Source organism: Scardinius erythrophthalmus (genome assembly GCF_964197995.2).
Source record: "Scardinius erythrophthalmus genome assembly, chromosome: 4".
Taxonomy (NCBI): Eukaryota; Metazoa; Chordata; class Actinopteri; order Cypriniformes; family Leuciscidae; genus Scardinius; species Scardinius erythrophthalmus.
In genome coordinates this window covers 16,797,201-16,814,849 of record NC_138224.1, presented here as the reverse complement: position 1 = coordinate 16,814,849, position 17,649 = coordinate 16,797,201, and positions in this window count along the sequence as shown.

Genomic DNA, 17,649 nt, shown 5'->3' with positions numbered 1-17,649 from the left:
CTGCCGTGAGTGTTGTTAAAGGCCAGTTTATCACTGTATTATTAGAAATTTCACACTACAACCGCAGGCTACGTTCCCCAATCTCTATTACTTTTTCATCATGGGGAAGTTGATTACCCCATAATGGTGGGTTATATGACTCTCTCTCTCTCTGTGTGTGTTTGGTTGAAGGCTGCATTGGTGGTCTGTGTACTTTTTTATTGTGGTTGCTTCTGGTTTAAAAAATCAATTTGTTGAGTGAGGTTTATCAGCGTGCCTGTAGCATTTTTTTTTTTTATCCCACATATTGACTCGCGATGTGAAGAATGTTATTGAATTACTTTAATAGAGTTATCTCTGTGCCATCTAATTGAAATTAAAAATTGTTTGGACAATGTACATGTGCATCTGCATCTAATACTTAACAGCTGTAGGATGTTGCATACCTGATGGTGAGGTTATAGAAAATCTAATTGAATGTCAAGTTCAACTTGCAAAAGTACATGATGTGAAAAAAGTTGCCATCTGCAAACAATTCATAAAAAAGTGTTTCTTAGAACTGAATTGATCCAGAACGAAACTGGTTAAAATGTAATTTTTTACTGAGTTACCGATAAACCATTTAAACTAGTGGGTTTCACCCTTTTTGACTAACACAATATTCAAAGTCCACCCTCCATATGGGCTAAGTCTAATTCCAGTGTTGTTTTTTTAAATGAACAGGGAGTATTGATGTATTAAACTAATTAATGATTCATTTGTGATTCCAGAAGTTTCAAGCATTGTAAATATTATTTTAGTTTGATCTTCATTTTAAGCATTTTAATTTAGAGTTAGATTACTTTAATACAGTAGTGGACAAAAGTGATGTCCGGCCTATATGAAAATTGACATCTTCACCCTTTAGTCAAATATTATTAAAATGTTTGGCCAGGCTTTCATACAAAGAAATCATGAACACATGTAAAAACAATGTGTGCTATTTCCTGTGAGCTTTCTGTTTTTATATGTATTTTTTTTGCAAACATAAAAAGCTGTAGTTTGCCTTTTTTGCCAAATCATTTTGTCAGATAAATACCGTAACCAAGTTTAGTGTTTTGTTCTTCCCTCATATTTAAAATATTTTGTACTCATGAAGGTCATTAAAAACAAATATCCTCTAGTCCAATCATTTTAAGCCAGTATGGGGGTCAACCTTGAACAAATTGCAACAGAAGCAAACTCAACAGATTTTGTATCCTCAATATGTCCTGAGTAAGGAAAAAAAGCCCAGAAGAATCCCATTAGGGGAAAGTTTAGAAAAAGACCCAAATATAGCCTATTCATACGCCTATTCATTCCTTTTCTTATGTGAATAGGGTAAACATTTTAACCTTTAGATGTCACCATGAAAAGTTGATTTACTTACATCAAGACAAACAAAAAATGCTAATTACGTATGTGCTAATTTGCATAAATACCACAACAGATCTAAACATTGGGTCTAGTCAGGTGAAAATGTCTTGTTGAATCTTGTTGACACAAACAGTAAAATACTTAATGACACATAACAGTAAAATACTTAATGTTAAGGTCTGAATGGAACCCATTTAGGCTACCCATGAGCATTAATACATAGAGACAGGAATAAGTACTTTAGAAACCAGCCTTTATTCATTTTTAAGAGATGGGGTTTGGGGCTGGGTCCGTGGGACTGTTTCTTGGGGACGAGTCTGAGGGAAGAACAGGAGACAATGGTAAGGAGAATGCAGAAGACAAAAGGTAGGCAAAATAAAAAGTGAATCCCCAGAAACAGTCCCACAGACCCAGCCCTTAAACCCCATCTCTGCAATAATAATTAATAAAGGCTGGTTTTTAAAGTACTTCTTCCTGCCTCTATGTATTAATGATCATGGGTAGCCTAAATGGGTTCCATTCAGACCTTAACATTAAGTATTTTACTGTTATATGTCAACAAGATTCAACAAGACATTTTCACCTGGCTAGACCCAATGTTTAGATCTGTTGTGGTATTTATGCAAATTAGCACATACGTAATTAGATTTAATTAGAAATAAGAACACTTAAAAAAAACTTGTAATGCATTTTTTGTTTGTCTTGATGTAAGTAATCAACTCAGTCATTTTCATGGTGATATCTAAAGGTTACAATTTGTACCCTATTCACGTGAGAAAACGAATAAATAGGCGTATGAATAGGCTATATCTGGGTCTTTTTCGAAACTTTCCCCTAATGGGATTCTTCTGTTGTTGTTTTTTTCCTTACTCAGGACATATTGAGGATACAAAATCAGTTGAGTTTGCTTCTGTTGCAATTTGTTCAACCTTTTTTCATAAAATGATTGGACTACTACTTTTGACCTCTTGTAATAATGTATTAATTTAAATACTTTTAAGTCATCCATAACAGTTTGATGAGGCCCCCTGTTTAAGAACCACTAGTTTAAACAATTATATGATTTTTTTTTTTTACCAAAGTTCACACTTAAATGTCGCAATTTAATGGGTTTACTGCTACTGCTAATAATGCATATTATGTCACAGTAGAGTATCTTAATCTGCATATTTCTGAGATATCCTAGTGGCACATACTCCATATAGAAAACCCTACGTTTTTTTTTAAGGTCTGTCCAACATGTGCACTCATCTCACACTAATCTGTAATCAAGCGATGTAAACAGTATGGCAAACAAGATGCATATGTACTCAAGACAGCAATGCACTCCAATTCAGTGACCTAATAGTGTGTAAGCGGTCCATCTGTGCTGTTGCTCATGTGCTGATCTTGTTAACTCACTTTTTAGCGGCCAAATTAACCTTGGAAGGTGGATTTGAACATTTCCGTCCGCTTAAAGAAATCTTACCCTGCTTCCAACAAAACAGGGAAAACATAAAAATCTGGACTATGCATCACTGTATGTTTAAGTGAGAATCAATGCAAACACGCTTATATTGTAGTGAGGACTAATACTGTTGTGATTAATTATTCATGACCATCATTAAGCCATCGATGGCATGTGCATAAATCGTCAGTTTGAATACATGTTGCCATGGTGAAGTGATTAAAATGTATGGAATATATGGAGGTGGATGAATTATAAATGGAATGTGTGTAGTCAAGGTTTATAAACACTGTGAAAGAAAGAATTCCTGAAAGAAATCACAGTGCTTGAAAGGCCACTTTGCCATACGTCATGACATTCAGCGTGTAACTTTATACTGTTTATATGTATTGGGTTTTGGGTATATAATTAAATATATGCAAGGAAAACAAGACCAATCAGTAATGCTAATAGATGAAGACCAAATAAATTATTTATGCAAATGAATTATGCAAATACGAATGACGCCATCACTGTTGGTCACGTTTTGAATGCTGAACATTCAAGTAATGTAAAAACAGATGTATTTAAAAAAAAATAATACTCGCGTAAGGCTAGTTATATACAAAAGGGTTTAAATGGAGTTTGTATGTAATGCATTACTAGTCTTACATTTAATACCCTTAAATAGAATGTTTGAGGAAAATTATATATTATATATAATATTATATATTAATATAGAGAATCCTATGAAATGTCCTTCATAAATATGGCCATCCAAATTTGCATATCACCTATTCCAGTAGTTTTCTACCATTTTGACACTGTTGTCCATAACAAAATTCAAAGACCCTAATAACTTATTCAGTTGTTTGTCATTTACTGGATAAACCCTTTTTTTTTTTTTTTACAATTTCTATTACAAAACATTTTAAAGCTGAGCATAACTAGAAAAATGCTGATTGAGTTATATAATTTTGATTAATTGTTCTAATTTCTTCAGTAGAAATCACTTTCGGGTTCGTATATCCAGGTTTTTCTAGACAGTGGGAATTCCTGTCATTCAAAGAAAAAACTTTTTGTACAGAATAAGAAATATCCTTTTTTGGTTTATCGTATTGCTGCAAAGAGGTTAGCAACTCATTAAAGCAAAATCCACAGTAGCAAAAAGACTAAATGTGACTATTTTGGGCAACACATTTAATTTTACTGTAGTTTTACCAATTATATTTTAGACGACCATCAAACTCTGATTTATTTGTAGGGCTTGTAAATCAGTTCTCCTTGAGAAATGTTTCTTAGTGAGAATGCTGTGATATGAGTTCCACACATTCTGCTTACGCTTGCATTTCGTGACCCGTTTCATGGCACTGTCACCATCTTGTTTCATAATCACTCAATCAGCACATGTTGTCATCCGCTGCTGCACATTCTTACCTTGAGGTGACACTTGTTCTATACCTTCAGAATAGGCCACTTATATAAGCCCTGCTTTTCTGCGCTCGCTCACTGCTCCTGCCCAGCAGGGGGAGCAACACCTGGAGGGCCTGAATGTGCAGATGTACAGTTGGGTGGCTGCTACATGAGTGTGCAGGAATATGCCAGGCTGAGTGCTCTGCCCTGGGCTTCAGTGCCCACTACTGCCCATCTGGGGACACTGGCAGGCCACCACAAATTCAGCTCACACCACTGCACAGGCGCTGAGGGTCGTTGCATTTGTCCACTTCTGTAGATGTTTCAGACAATGCATAAAACATAAAACACATGTCTGAACATCTCATTTAAATGAAAATATTTATATATTTATATATATGTGTGTGTTTATGTATATATTGGGCTACATAATTGTCAGAGTGAGAAAAATTCTATTTATTTAAATATATAGTATAAGTATTTGTTTTATATACAGTTAGGAAAATAAGTATTTGAACACCCTGCTATTTTGCAAGTTCTCCCACTTAGAAATCATGGAGGGGTCTGAAATTGTCATCGTAGGTGCATGTCCACTGTGAGAGACATAAAAAAAAAAAAAAATCCAGAAATCACAATGTATGATGTTTTAACTATTTATTTGTATGATACAGCTGCAAATAAGTATTTGAACACCTGAGAAAATCAATGTTAATATTTGGTACAGTAGCCTTTGTTTGCAATTACAGAGGTCAAACGTTTCCTGTAGTTTTTCACCGGGAGGGATTTTGGCCCACTCCTCCACACAGATCTTCTCTAGATCAGTCAGGTTTCTGGGCTGTCGCTGAGAAACACGGAGTTTGAGCTCCCTCCAAAGATTCTCTATTGGGTTTAGGTCTGGAGACTGGCTAGGCCACGCCAGAACCTTGATATGCTTCTTACAGAGCCACTCCTTGGTTATCCTGGCTGTGTGCTTCGGGTCATTGTCATGTTGGAAGACCCAGCCTCGACCCATCTTCAATGCTCTAACTGAGGGAAGGAGGTTGTTCCCCAAAATCTCGCAATACATGGCCCCGGTCACCCTCTCCTTAATACAGTGCAGTCGCCCTGTCCCATGTGCAGAAAAACAGCCCCAAAGCATGATGCTACCACCCCCATGCTTCACAGTAGGGATGGTGTTCTTGGGATGGTACTCATCATTCTTCTTCCTCCAAACACGTTTAGTGGAATTATGACCAAAAAGTTCTATTTTGGTCTCATCTGACCACATGACTTTCTCCCATGACTCCTCTGGATCATCCAAATGGTCATTGGCAAACTTAAGACGGGCCTTGACATGTGCTGGTTTAAGCAGGGGAACCTTCCGTGCCATGCGTGATTTCAAACCATGATGTCTTAGTGTATTACCAACAATAACCTTGGAAACGGTGGTCCCAGCTCTTTTCAGGTCATTGACCAGCTCCTCCCGTGTAGTTCTGGGCTGATTTCTCACCTTTCTTAGGATCATTGAGACCCCACGAGGTGAGATCTTGCATGGAGCCCCAGTCCGAGGGAGATTGACAGTCATGTTTAGCTTCTTCCATTTTCTAATGATTGCTCCAACAGTGGAACTTTTTTCACCAAGCTGCTTGGCTATTTCCCCGTAGCCCTTTCCAGCCTTGTGGAGGTGTACAATTCTGTCTCTAGTGTCTTTGGACAGCTCTTTGGTCTTGGCCATGTTAGTAGTTGGATTCTTACCGATTGTATGGGGTGGACAGGTGTCTTTATGTAGCTAACGACCTCAAACAGGTTCATCTAATTTAGGATAATAAATGGAGTGGAGGTGGACATTTTAAAGGCAGACTAACAGGTCTTTGAGGGTCAGAATTCTAGCTGATAGACAGGTGTTCAAATACTTATTTGCAGCTGTATCATACAAATAAATAGTTAAAAAATCATATATTGTGATTTCTGGATTTTTTTTTTTAGATTATGTCTCTCACAGTGGACATGCACCTACGATGACAATTTCAGACCCCTCCATGATTTCCAAGTGGGAGAACTTGCAAAATAGCAGGGTGCTCAAATACTTATTTTCCTCACTGTATATTAACAAATTGCTTTAGCAAAATAACAATATAAAACCCAATGATGTAATTCACCTATCAGTTATTAATTACAATATCACACATAATAGTTTTTTTTAACTGATATATGTATGTAATTTTTCATATTATGTTGTCATGTTGTTATCGTACTTAAAGGAAATTGTTAAAATATTACTTGGAAATTATTTACTTTTTAAGTTGTCAGAAATGAACTTTTAAAGATTTGTTTCTTACTGTAAAATAGTTGTAAAATGCTACTGATGTCAATAGAAAATTTGATAAAAAATACATAATTCAGTAATGCTTTAAGTCCACCTTAACTTGACATCTCTAAAAGTGAATTATTACTCCCTAGCCACCGCTTGCGATCCTTCAGCTAGAAAACCCTTTCCTTAAAAGACAACACAAAAGATGACATATTGCTCAGAGCCTAATGCTGCCATCAATAACACTGACAGTATTGATCATTTTTGTTGTATAGAATGAAGTTCTCACATCTCCGTAAAACATCTTGTTTGCAGTGATCCTGTGGAAGCTTCGCCACGATAGTGTGTATTAGCGTATTGCAGTGTTTTAGAAACTCCCTTGCAGATGGCTGTATTAAAAAAAAAAAAAAAGCTGGAATATGCATGTTTTCTTCTAGAATGAGAAGGCTGACTCTGCTTTTGCAGAGATTAATATTCCTGCTCACCATTTGCATTCTGCTAATAGATGTCTCTTCAAAAGTTTCTTCAACACTTTTGGCCCTGTGGACTTTTATAAAAGTAAATCTTGAGCACATTTTCAGTGTGTATCACAGGAGAATTGACATTTTATTCTAAAATTAATTAAAAAAAATTCTCCACACAACTACCACACTCAAAATATTTATTTAACAGTATATTGTTGTGGAAAGGATGTTGGTGGAAATTGTTTTGGAACAAAGTAGTCGTCGACTGTGCTAGAATTTTATGTTTCGTGAATATTATTTTACAAATTTTGCGTAATTTGACAGCTCGATTGGAATTGACACAATAATAATTATATTCTGTTCACAAGTTTTTTCACGTATATCAAACATGCTCTTCACTGGAACGGTTTTGTTCTTTGGTAAACAACTACGCGAACTTTACAAAAACTCTTCGTTATTAGGAGTAAAATTGTTAATTGTTGTGAAAATGACACCTAAATTATGGGACAGTCGTCATATTTAAAAATGCATATAAATCTTTTTCACGCAATAAAAATGGTGGTTTATGGTTATTTCACTTTTTGTTTGATTAACATATTTCTATGCTGAACACTTAAAACTATGACAATCTAAAGTTTCTATGATGGATTTTCATACTTTTCAAATACAAATGCTAAAATAGAAAAAATAAAAGACGAAGGTATGAAAAGTTTTCAAAAGAGTTCTGTGATTTTTGGCTGTTTTTACAAATAACTGTACTTTGGGGGGAACTGTTCCAAGTTAAAAAACAGGCACTTTTGACAGCATCCCTTACATTAATTTCAGTCCATCCCTTGGTCTGTCCCTTGGACTTTCACAGGAAGTCTGTGGGATGAGACTTTGCAAAGACTTTGAGAAACTGGGTGTTTAAAAATGTGAGAATCTAAGACATTTTTATATGTAGTTCTTAGCACAGTTACTGGCATGGCTGCAACTCACTGATGCTCTCCATCATCCTGACTAGATACAGACCTTTGACTGTATTTACACAGAAATGATGTGACAGATCGGTGATGAATGGGATCGGGAGGACTTTCCCCATTGCTGTTTTCCAGGATCTGGCCGCGCTCCAGAGCTGGTCCCTGTACAGCTCAGGTGGATTACTGTAAATCGATCACAGAATTGATGGGACTCCAAGCTTTCGCCTTAGCCTGACAAAGACAAATGCACTTAGTGAATAACGATTAGAAAATGCTAACGATACCTTTGCGACAGATCAAATACTTTCACTGTGATCTGTCTGAGTTTGATTTAATTGGCTCATGTGATTTATTTATATTTTCTTCTTTTTCATAGTAAATCAATGCTCACCATATATCAAGCCTGCTTAGTGGTCTTTTCTCATAGTCTAGACTGACGGTTTGCTCTAGTGCTCATGCATGGGCACTATCAACATCCTGGCTTTATGCTGAGTCGGTTAGCTTTGTTCGGCATCTGTTGCCTAGCAACACGTTTTCCTGCCCAGTTTAATGTTCTGCTGCCTCAACAGTGAAGAGTCGCGTCTATGTGTTTTGTGTCTCCCTCTTCACACACCCCTTACTCAAATAGAGTGCTGCAGGGATGACGTATTTTTGTAGGCCAACACCGTGAAATGATTTTCATTTTATTTTATTTCATTTTAGCACTTCCGTTTCCATCGTCCTGAAGTAAATGGGTTTTTCGAAAGGGAAATGCTTGAAATAATATATGTGGTGAACACGAGCTCAAGATATTTTCACGTTTTATTTTACGATATATTATAAAATACATCACTAATACCCTCTTGTGACTTTTTTTTTTAAAAGCTTTTGCTTATCTTGTAAAAGGAGGTTACTAACAAGTATATCCTTCATTGTATTAACTCAAATTCTTAATTTCAATGAACTAAAAATTTGAAGTCAACTAGGTTTACTTACTTTAAGTTAACCCAACAATAAAAATGTTCATAGCCTACGCATAGTATTTACGATTAAAAATTCATAAAAGTTGTGTTCATGTTCAAAACGTGTAAGAACGTGTAAGCTTTTGCTAGTCACAGACCTTATTTTCTGAAATAATCCAAAAGCCAATGGAAAAGTCGAGGGTACCAGTGAGGCAAACTTCTGGGTTGGCCTACAAAAATGCATCATTCCTGCACCGCTCTATGTCTTCTTTGTCAAAGGGAGTTGAGTATGACCCTGAGTGATGTCATTGCATGTTAGATCATCGTCTTTACGATATTTTGTGAGATTTGTCATGTTTTGAGGCATCCTTGAGATAGTGAAGTAATCAAAAGTGTAGTCCCTTACCATATCTGCCGATGACATGTCCGAAACAAGCTCGAAGCGGTTGACCAATCACAAAACACTGGTCCAGCCAACCAATCAGAGCACACTTCACTTCATAGAGACTAAAACAAAACAAGGCGTTACTGACAGACTGGGAAGAGAGGAGCTGCAATGATGTATAATATGTGAAAATAATAATTTTTTAACATTCAAGCATGAAAACCTATTCTAGTTGACGTTAACTCAACCTAGACAAAGGGCATAATAGGTCCCCTTTAAACTTCTGTTTAAGTGCATTAATGTAGACACAATTTTAACATTAACCTAACTTGTATTTAATCCGTAACTTTCCTTTTGAATATCTTGATGTGTTGAATGTGAAATTTAAACGAGAATGTGAATGTGTCCTATTATGTTTTTTTTTTCACTTTTTTAACTTTAGTTAGTATGTTATGTTGCTGTTTGAGCATAAAAAAGATCTGCAAGGTTACAAACCTATCATAGTTTTCAGACAAATATCATGATTATATGGTGTATAACATTGTATCAAAAATGTATAAGAAAATTACAAAAAAAGTCAGTGCTTGCAAAACCTGTGCATGAAATGCACGTTCTGGACGATCCTCTTGTTTGTTAACATTCTTAAAGGGTTAGTTCACCCAAAAATGAAAATTCTGTCAGTAATTACTCACCCTCATGTTGTTCCAACCTCGTAAGACTTTCGTTCATCTTCGGAACACAAATTAAGATATTTTTGATGAAATCTGAGAGCTGGATCACTCCTCCTGCAGGCTTATGGACACTATAACTTGCTGGCCCAGAAAATGTATTAAAGACATTGTTAATATAGTCCAAGTGACTCCAGTGGCTCAATCTTAAGTTTATAAAGCGACGAGAATACTTTTTGTGCGCAAAAACAAACAAAAATAACGACTTTATTCCACTTTCCATTTCCTTCTCTCTGGACCTCGAGTCTTTTTACGTAGTGTTTAAGCGTAGCGTGTCTGTGTTTCACGTCACCACAAGTTTTGCGCACAAAAAGTATTCTCGTCGCTTTATAAACTTAAGATTGAGCCACTGGAGTCACTTGGACTATATTAACAATGTCTTTAATACATTTTCTGGGCCAGCAAGTTATAGTGTCCATAAGCCTGCAGGAGGAGTGATCCAGCACTCAGATTTCATCAAAAATATCTTAATTTGTGTTCCGAAGATGAACGAAAGTCTTATGGGGTTGGAACAACATGAGGGTGAGTAATTACTGACAGAATTTTCATTTTTGGGTGAACTAACCCTTTAAGTCTGAATCAGGCTTGAATTGGTTTGAAATTGACTCCATCCTCCTTTACATCTGAGTAGAGCTCACGGTTAAGGTAAGAGCCGTGACATTTCCTGAACATGCCAAGTGATGTCAACCACAACACACTGGGCCAGCTAACCAATCACAGCACATTTTGTATTTCGGAAGGAGGGGCTTCATCGATACTGAAACTAAATGGCGCGTTCGGGACAGACTGAGGAGAGAGGTGCTGTAATAATGTAAAATATGTGAAAAATAATGTTTTTGAACAATCAAGCATGAAAGCATATTCTAGTTCACCCCAAAAACAAAATCAAGACTTTGTAAAAGGGCATAATAGGACCCCTTTGTTGCAGAACCCTTGGCTTCACTTAGTGTATAAGCAGTGGTGTGTCTAGATTGCGCCCAATCAAACACTGAATGTTTCTAGCCCTGTTATTTTGTTATCCAGTATATGAAGAGTTCAGATGCAAAAGCCTCTAAGTGCCATCTGAAATTGTCTTCTAGAATGATCATTTTTATCAAGCACGTATATTTAAGTTCAGTAATTTCACTTAAATGGCAAATGAAAATTACCTATGAATTGTCATTTGTGAAATTATATACAAGCTTGATAAAAATTATCATTCTAGAAGAAAATTTCAGATGGCACTTAGAGACATTTGCATCTGAACTCTTCATATATTTTTTAATCATAAAAAATTCCTATCGACTAATTCCTGTCGCTTTCATAAAACGATGACCACACAATACAAATATAAAGCACAAAATATATGTATTAATATGTTAATTCAGTGAAGTAAAATCATTGAATTCCATCCTTCCTCTAGAAAAGTAGTCCCTGACAGTGTAACATCCCTCATCTGATGGAGCTCAAATAAAAACAGGCTGAGAATTGTCTGCCGAGTCTGCCTAAGATTTAAGAAGCGGCAAGGGTGTGGCCTCAAAATCGAATGAAGTAGACAGAAGGGCTCACACATACTTCATATATATGAATCAATTATTGTAGCATTATGTAGCAGATGCATCAGATGACGTTGTTTTTATCTGATTAGGTGGTGAGGTCTGCAGGTGTTGAGCTAGTGGGTGGATGTCGGTGACTGTCATCAGCTTGCGGAAAACAACAGGTGGTGCAGTGCAGAAAGAGTAGATGCTATATAACCTCTGCAGAAAGCTATTCTGAGCCTCATTCTCCCATCCACAGATTCACTGCAATTTCACGATGCACACCCTCTATGGGAATCGACAGCATATACCTCCAATCCGTCAGATTACCATCTCCTGTTCTCTCTGTATTTTTTTGTCTGTTTCAAATATAGGCTGTTTCAGGATATGAAAGACCACACCAGCTAACACGGCACAACCAATGCCACATTCATCTCTGATCACCACCCACAACTCACGCCTTTAACTGTAATTTGAAAAGGCGGATTAGATTGCATCTCTTCTGCTGTAGCAGACAGTCCGTGTTAAATATTGCTTTATAATACCTAGGGCACCCATTTCTGTCTAATACTCAATGTTGTACTGCCTAATATTTGAGATTCATTAGTATTGCTTGCACTGAACTCAAGATGAGAGTTTAAACCTAGCAAATGTGAATGAATTTTAGAAATGTTGACTTGGCACCTAACTGAAATAAATTTAAATACTAAAATGACTAAAACTGAAAAAGAAATAAAACAAACTGAAATAAACCTGAAATAAATGAAAAAAAACAGAAAGATTTCATTAAGATGAAAACTGATAATTGATTTAATTCAAAACATTACAAATTATACTAAAATAACATTGGTTTATTTGGTTAATTTCTTGAATTATTTGAATCCAGTGATAGTTTCAAAGCTGTGTAAGATCAGTATCTTACATGATTTTATTTTTCTATTTAATTTTTTCAGTGTTTTCAGATGAAATCTGTTTTCAACTAGAAGATTTAGTGCATATTTGTACCTTGTGATTGATATTTTGTGTTTTTCTCTGTAATACGTTTTTCCATCTCAGGTGTAACACTTACTTTACAGAATCTGAACTTAATGTGTGTGTAGAGGTGGATGTGTGTGAAATGATCTGCTCGATAGAGAGTGAAGACAGTCTGCATTGGTGGCAGTGTGTGTGTGTGTGTGTGTGTGTGTGTGTGTGTGTGTGTGTGTTGGAGTTTAAACACAGCACTGTAAATGAATGAATCTTTCGTTTTTAAAATAAATCTTCAGAGTCAGACTCGATCGGATCAGGGACAGATTCTAACAGCATTCCACGGAGATTCACATGCTATTATCCATATACAACTTCATAGTAATATATAAGTGGTGTTTTCCATTGGCCTTATTTATGTTTCAGAGCCGTGTGCCATAACAGAAAGCATTTCAGCGACTATATATGGAGTGATTTAAACAAGCTTCATGTTTCACCTGCCTACGGGTTGTCAGAAGCTTTAAAAAGAAGTTACTTGTTGAGGTTTTGGCAGCATTGAAATGGCCAGTGGTGACAGGATCTTTATAATATACCTAGGCTTGTGGGGTCTTCTGACACTTTGTGAAATTGATATTGATTTTGTTATTGGGGTGCTCTATAGTGACCAATGAAGAACTGAAAGGCAACTGTGCAGGCAATATTCACACTGACATATTGTTGGATTCCTGTTATTTTTTTTTATTTCTCCAAGTCTTTTTTCCATTGTTGTGAATTGTAGTCTTATATGTTGAGTTGAACTGTTGAAAATGTGCTACCACATTGTTGCCCACTGAAGCTAAGCAGGGCTGAGCCTGGTCAGTACCTGGATAGGAGACCTCCTGGGAAAAACTAGGTTGCTGTTGGAAAAGGTGTTAGTGGGGCCAGTAGGGGGTGCTCACCCTGTGGTCTGTGTCGGTCCTAATGCCCCACTATAGTGACGGGGACACTATACTGTCAAAAAGCACCGTCCTTTGGATGAGACGTTAAACTGAGGTCCTGACTCTCTGTGGTCAACTCTCTGTTATACCACCCCTTTAATATCTGGTTCAGGCAGCATTTTAACCTTGCTGAGATGATTTGAAAGAAGCAATTAGACTAATATTTATAGATGCAGGTAAATATTTTGATAATCTCTAAACATAAAAATTTCATCCGAAGCTCTCATAAACTAATCTCTTTGATTTTATGTCATAAAATGGATTATATTTCATGGCAGATAAATACCTCACGTTAGCCGTCAAGCAAGCTGCAAAGCTGAATAATTCAAATTAAACTGTAAAAACTGAGGAAAAGAGGCAATTACCTATATTTTTTATAGCCATAATGCTGTTATAAATTCAGTGCATTCAGTGCTGTCACATTTTCCGTTGTAGTTCAGGTTTGGTGTAGATTGTGAGGCAGTGTGCGGTAAGCTCTGGTGGTCCTGTGTGATTTGAGCGTGGTTACGCACACACACTGAGAGCTCAGTCACAAGGGTATGTGACGCCGTCCTTGTGACTGAGATCTCAGTGTGTATGCGAATTTATGGCTGTGACAGACGTCAACAAAGGCCCCACGTTCCCCATCGATCTCATGGCGTGTGAGTGACAGCTTTTGTCAGTGAGCGCATACTTATGAAGAGGGTTTATGTAAAAAATAAAAAAAGCTGAAAATGGATGTTAGGTGCATTTGCCTGATGTTTGCCTTCTGTGAGAATAGATGCTAGTCTTTTTCATACTTTTAAATGAGACTAAGGAAAGGAAGAGCGAAGCTAGTTGTTTTACTTTTTGCTCTCTTGAATGGTACTTGAGTGGGTTTATTTTTGATAGTCAGTTTCTATATAGACAATTATATTGACTACAGAAAAGATATTGAATATTTTTGCCTAGGCAAAAAAAAAAAAAAAAAAAAAAAAAAAAATCTAGCCTACATATAGCGGATGTGTTGCCACAAAAGATGATATATTATCATGAAATCTGATAGAAGGTGAATTATTTTATATTATGAAACATTACTATTATAAAATAAAGGCACATAATATAATATAATATAATATAATATAATATAATATAATATAATATAATATAATATAATATAATAAAGTATCCTGAGAACGCAGTTCAACCTTTCAGTTGAAATATGACTTCATTATATATCCACATGTATTCTTAGTGTATAGTGTTTTTTTATTTATTTTGTTCAGTAGTTTAGCTAACATCAACAGCAAAGAATTACTGCTTTTTCTTTTACGTTTTTGTTTTAACTAAAAACCTCATATGCAATAAAGACCTGGGGTCTCATTTATAAAACTGTGCGTAGGAACCTTACTAAAAGTGTACGTGCGCCCGAAAGCCAAAAAAGGCGTACGTAAAAAAAATATTCGGATTTATAAAACTGTTCGTACGCCAGAACCTGCGCAGAATTCACTTTGTAAATCCCAGTCAGCGGAAGATTGTGCGCACATGCGTCTCCTCCCCGAAATAACCATATACTGTATGGAGCTTACAACGCCTAGTTTTACTATGCAGATCCTCATCTGCATATCATTTGCATATGATTATTTATCCACGTGATAACGTTTAAGGTACAAGACACATTACATTAATAAAAATCATGTAGTTGCCTATCCTTGCCTTGTTTTTGAATACATAAATCAAATAGTGTATAAAATACATTTCAGAGAAAGTTTTTCTTACTCTTTCCCACTGGCCGAATTGTATTTTTAATTGAAGCAGATAGGCCTTGGGCATTATTTACACGAAACTATTTTCTCAGACAATCTGGTATTATCATGATAAGCAATTATCTCTGTGGTTAAAACATTTAAACAGCACGCCACAGGAAAAGTGTTCAAAAACATTGCATCCACAACAAATATTTCTATTGATTGAATTTGAATATAAAAAATGTTGTAACTTCTCAGTAATGATTTCATGTTTAAGTGTTTAACTCCATTTATTTGAATGGCATATTTAATCTAAATGTTTATATCAGAAGTAAAACATAGTTTAAATCATTATTTTATTTATTTAAACTGGTATTTGCGTCAGTTTCACTAAACGGCCAACGTGCTCGCTGGCGCGGACATTTAAGATGGGATGGATATTTGCTTCAAGTGATAGGCTTGGTGAGTAAAAGTATATTTGTATTATCTTTCTGTATATGTTTAATTTTCTTTAGATTTTCTGCCTAAAAGTGACCAAAAAGACACTTAACTCCAGCTCACCATCGGTGTCGCCAAACTGCTCCATCTCCAAAACGTTCGTACGCATGGGTCAGAGTTTGCGTGCAGGTGCGCAAATTTTCCCGTCAAGTTTGTTTTTATAAATCACAACTTATGCGTCGGAAGTGGCGTACGCCTCTTTCAAGGCCTGTTTTGTGCGTACGCAACGGTTATAAATGAGGCCCCAGATCACAATGTCTTATGACCAAGTAGCAAAATGTACATTGACTTTTGAAGTCTACATGAGAACGAGGTTTTTCTCAGGTTTGGGAATGTCTTTTTACAGTCAGAAGTGCTGAGCCTTTGATTTAGACTCTTAAGCTGAAGGACCAGTATTAGACATCTGATCTGACAATATTCAAAGCTCAGTAGGAATCACAGTCTTCTCCAGCATGAGACAGTCAGCACGGTCTATAACACGTATATCCACAGCATGGGGTCCAATTAAAAAAAGGTCCTCTTCAGTTTCCAATTGCCGTGCTGTGTGACACAAAGGTTAATATCTCCCATGTACTTATAACTGTGTATTTTATGTTCTGTCAGTGAAGAGCTGACTTTAGCGTCATTTGAGAACGTAGCGTCTGCCTGTGTGGGCCAGACAGAGAGACAGGGCTTCCCCCCGACACCAGCATCAATTCTTTTCTTTCCTGTAGTATTGATGAATGATTCATGAGCTGGAGGCCGAGTGGAAATTGGCAGTGTGCTTTGTACAGAGAGAATGTGTTAGAAGCACACGGGCAGAAATTAGCCACTGCACCTATTCTCAAAGATGGCTTGTGGTCGTGGACCAGTGAGGGGCTTCAGTGTAAAATCTGCTTAAGATGTTGGTCTCATTAGCTTTAATGATTTTATAATGGCCAGATGCTTGAGACTCATGTAAACCACAGCGAAAGGCCCCCTGATAGTATTTATGCAACTGAATTAGCTACTACAGGAGATGAAATCTTGCTGTTGTTGTTGAATTATTTTTGGTGCTGCAGTGTAACAGTATCATGGATCAGTTATTGATTGTTTGCTTCATGTCTCAGTTACTATTATTTTACAATTAAACACTGGCAGTCGGATTTGCGGGATAAGTTTTTACAGTCACAAGTGAGAAATGAGTAAAATCCAAAAATGTTTTGCATTATAAAAGCATTATAAATATTATATAATTAACGTGGTAAGAAACAAGATGTTGTGTGCTACTGTCAGTTAAAATTGGTGTAGTTATAAATTATAGTAGTTCTAAAACCTCTGTGGTAAAATCACTGCATATTAGGGGTGTAACGGTACACGGAAGTCATGGTTCGGTATGTACTTCGGTTTTGGGGTCAGGGTTCAATATGAGTACAACAGGAAAAAACAACAAATCCCTAATGCTAGGTTTCTTTTCATTTATTTTGAACAGACAGTAGTGCAAAATACAGTTTGTTCAGTCAGCAGTTAAACGTACACTATGTAATTTTTTTCGCCGCTAGGGGTCGCTAACCTCTTACAATAACAAAGGCATAGTTTGATGATGCAACATTTGCTAAGAATTATGGATCTTGTCGTCAACGTCAAGCCGACCGATCTAATAATGTTTATGGATGACTGAATACATCGATGCTTTTATCATGACTGTGATATGAAGCAGGTCGGGATTGCTAAGAGACAGCTATCAGCTCCACACGCGACGCGAGTCCCGCGGATATAAAAGGAATATGGACATTTCATTCTACCGAACTACACGCAAGTGCAGAATTACTAACAGGTCAGTTTATTAGACAAATTAAACTTGTGAGGTAACGCAGCGCTGTTTCACTTGGTCTAACATTACACTAGCACACTAAACTGCATTTGAATGTGTTGAAATGTATGTTATTCTGTGTTAGTTTGTCTGTATGAGACTAGCAGTAAACTAGATCAACATTAGAATAACATACAGATCATATTCTAACATTTTATCATTGTTGAACTATAT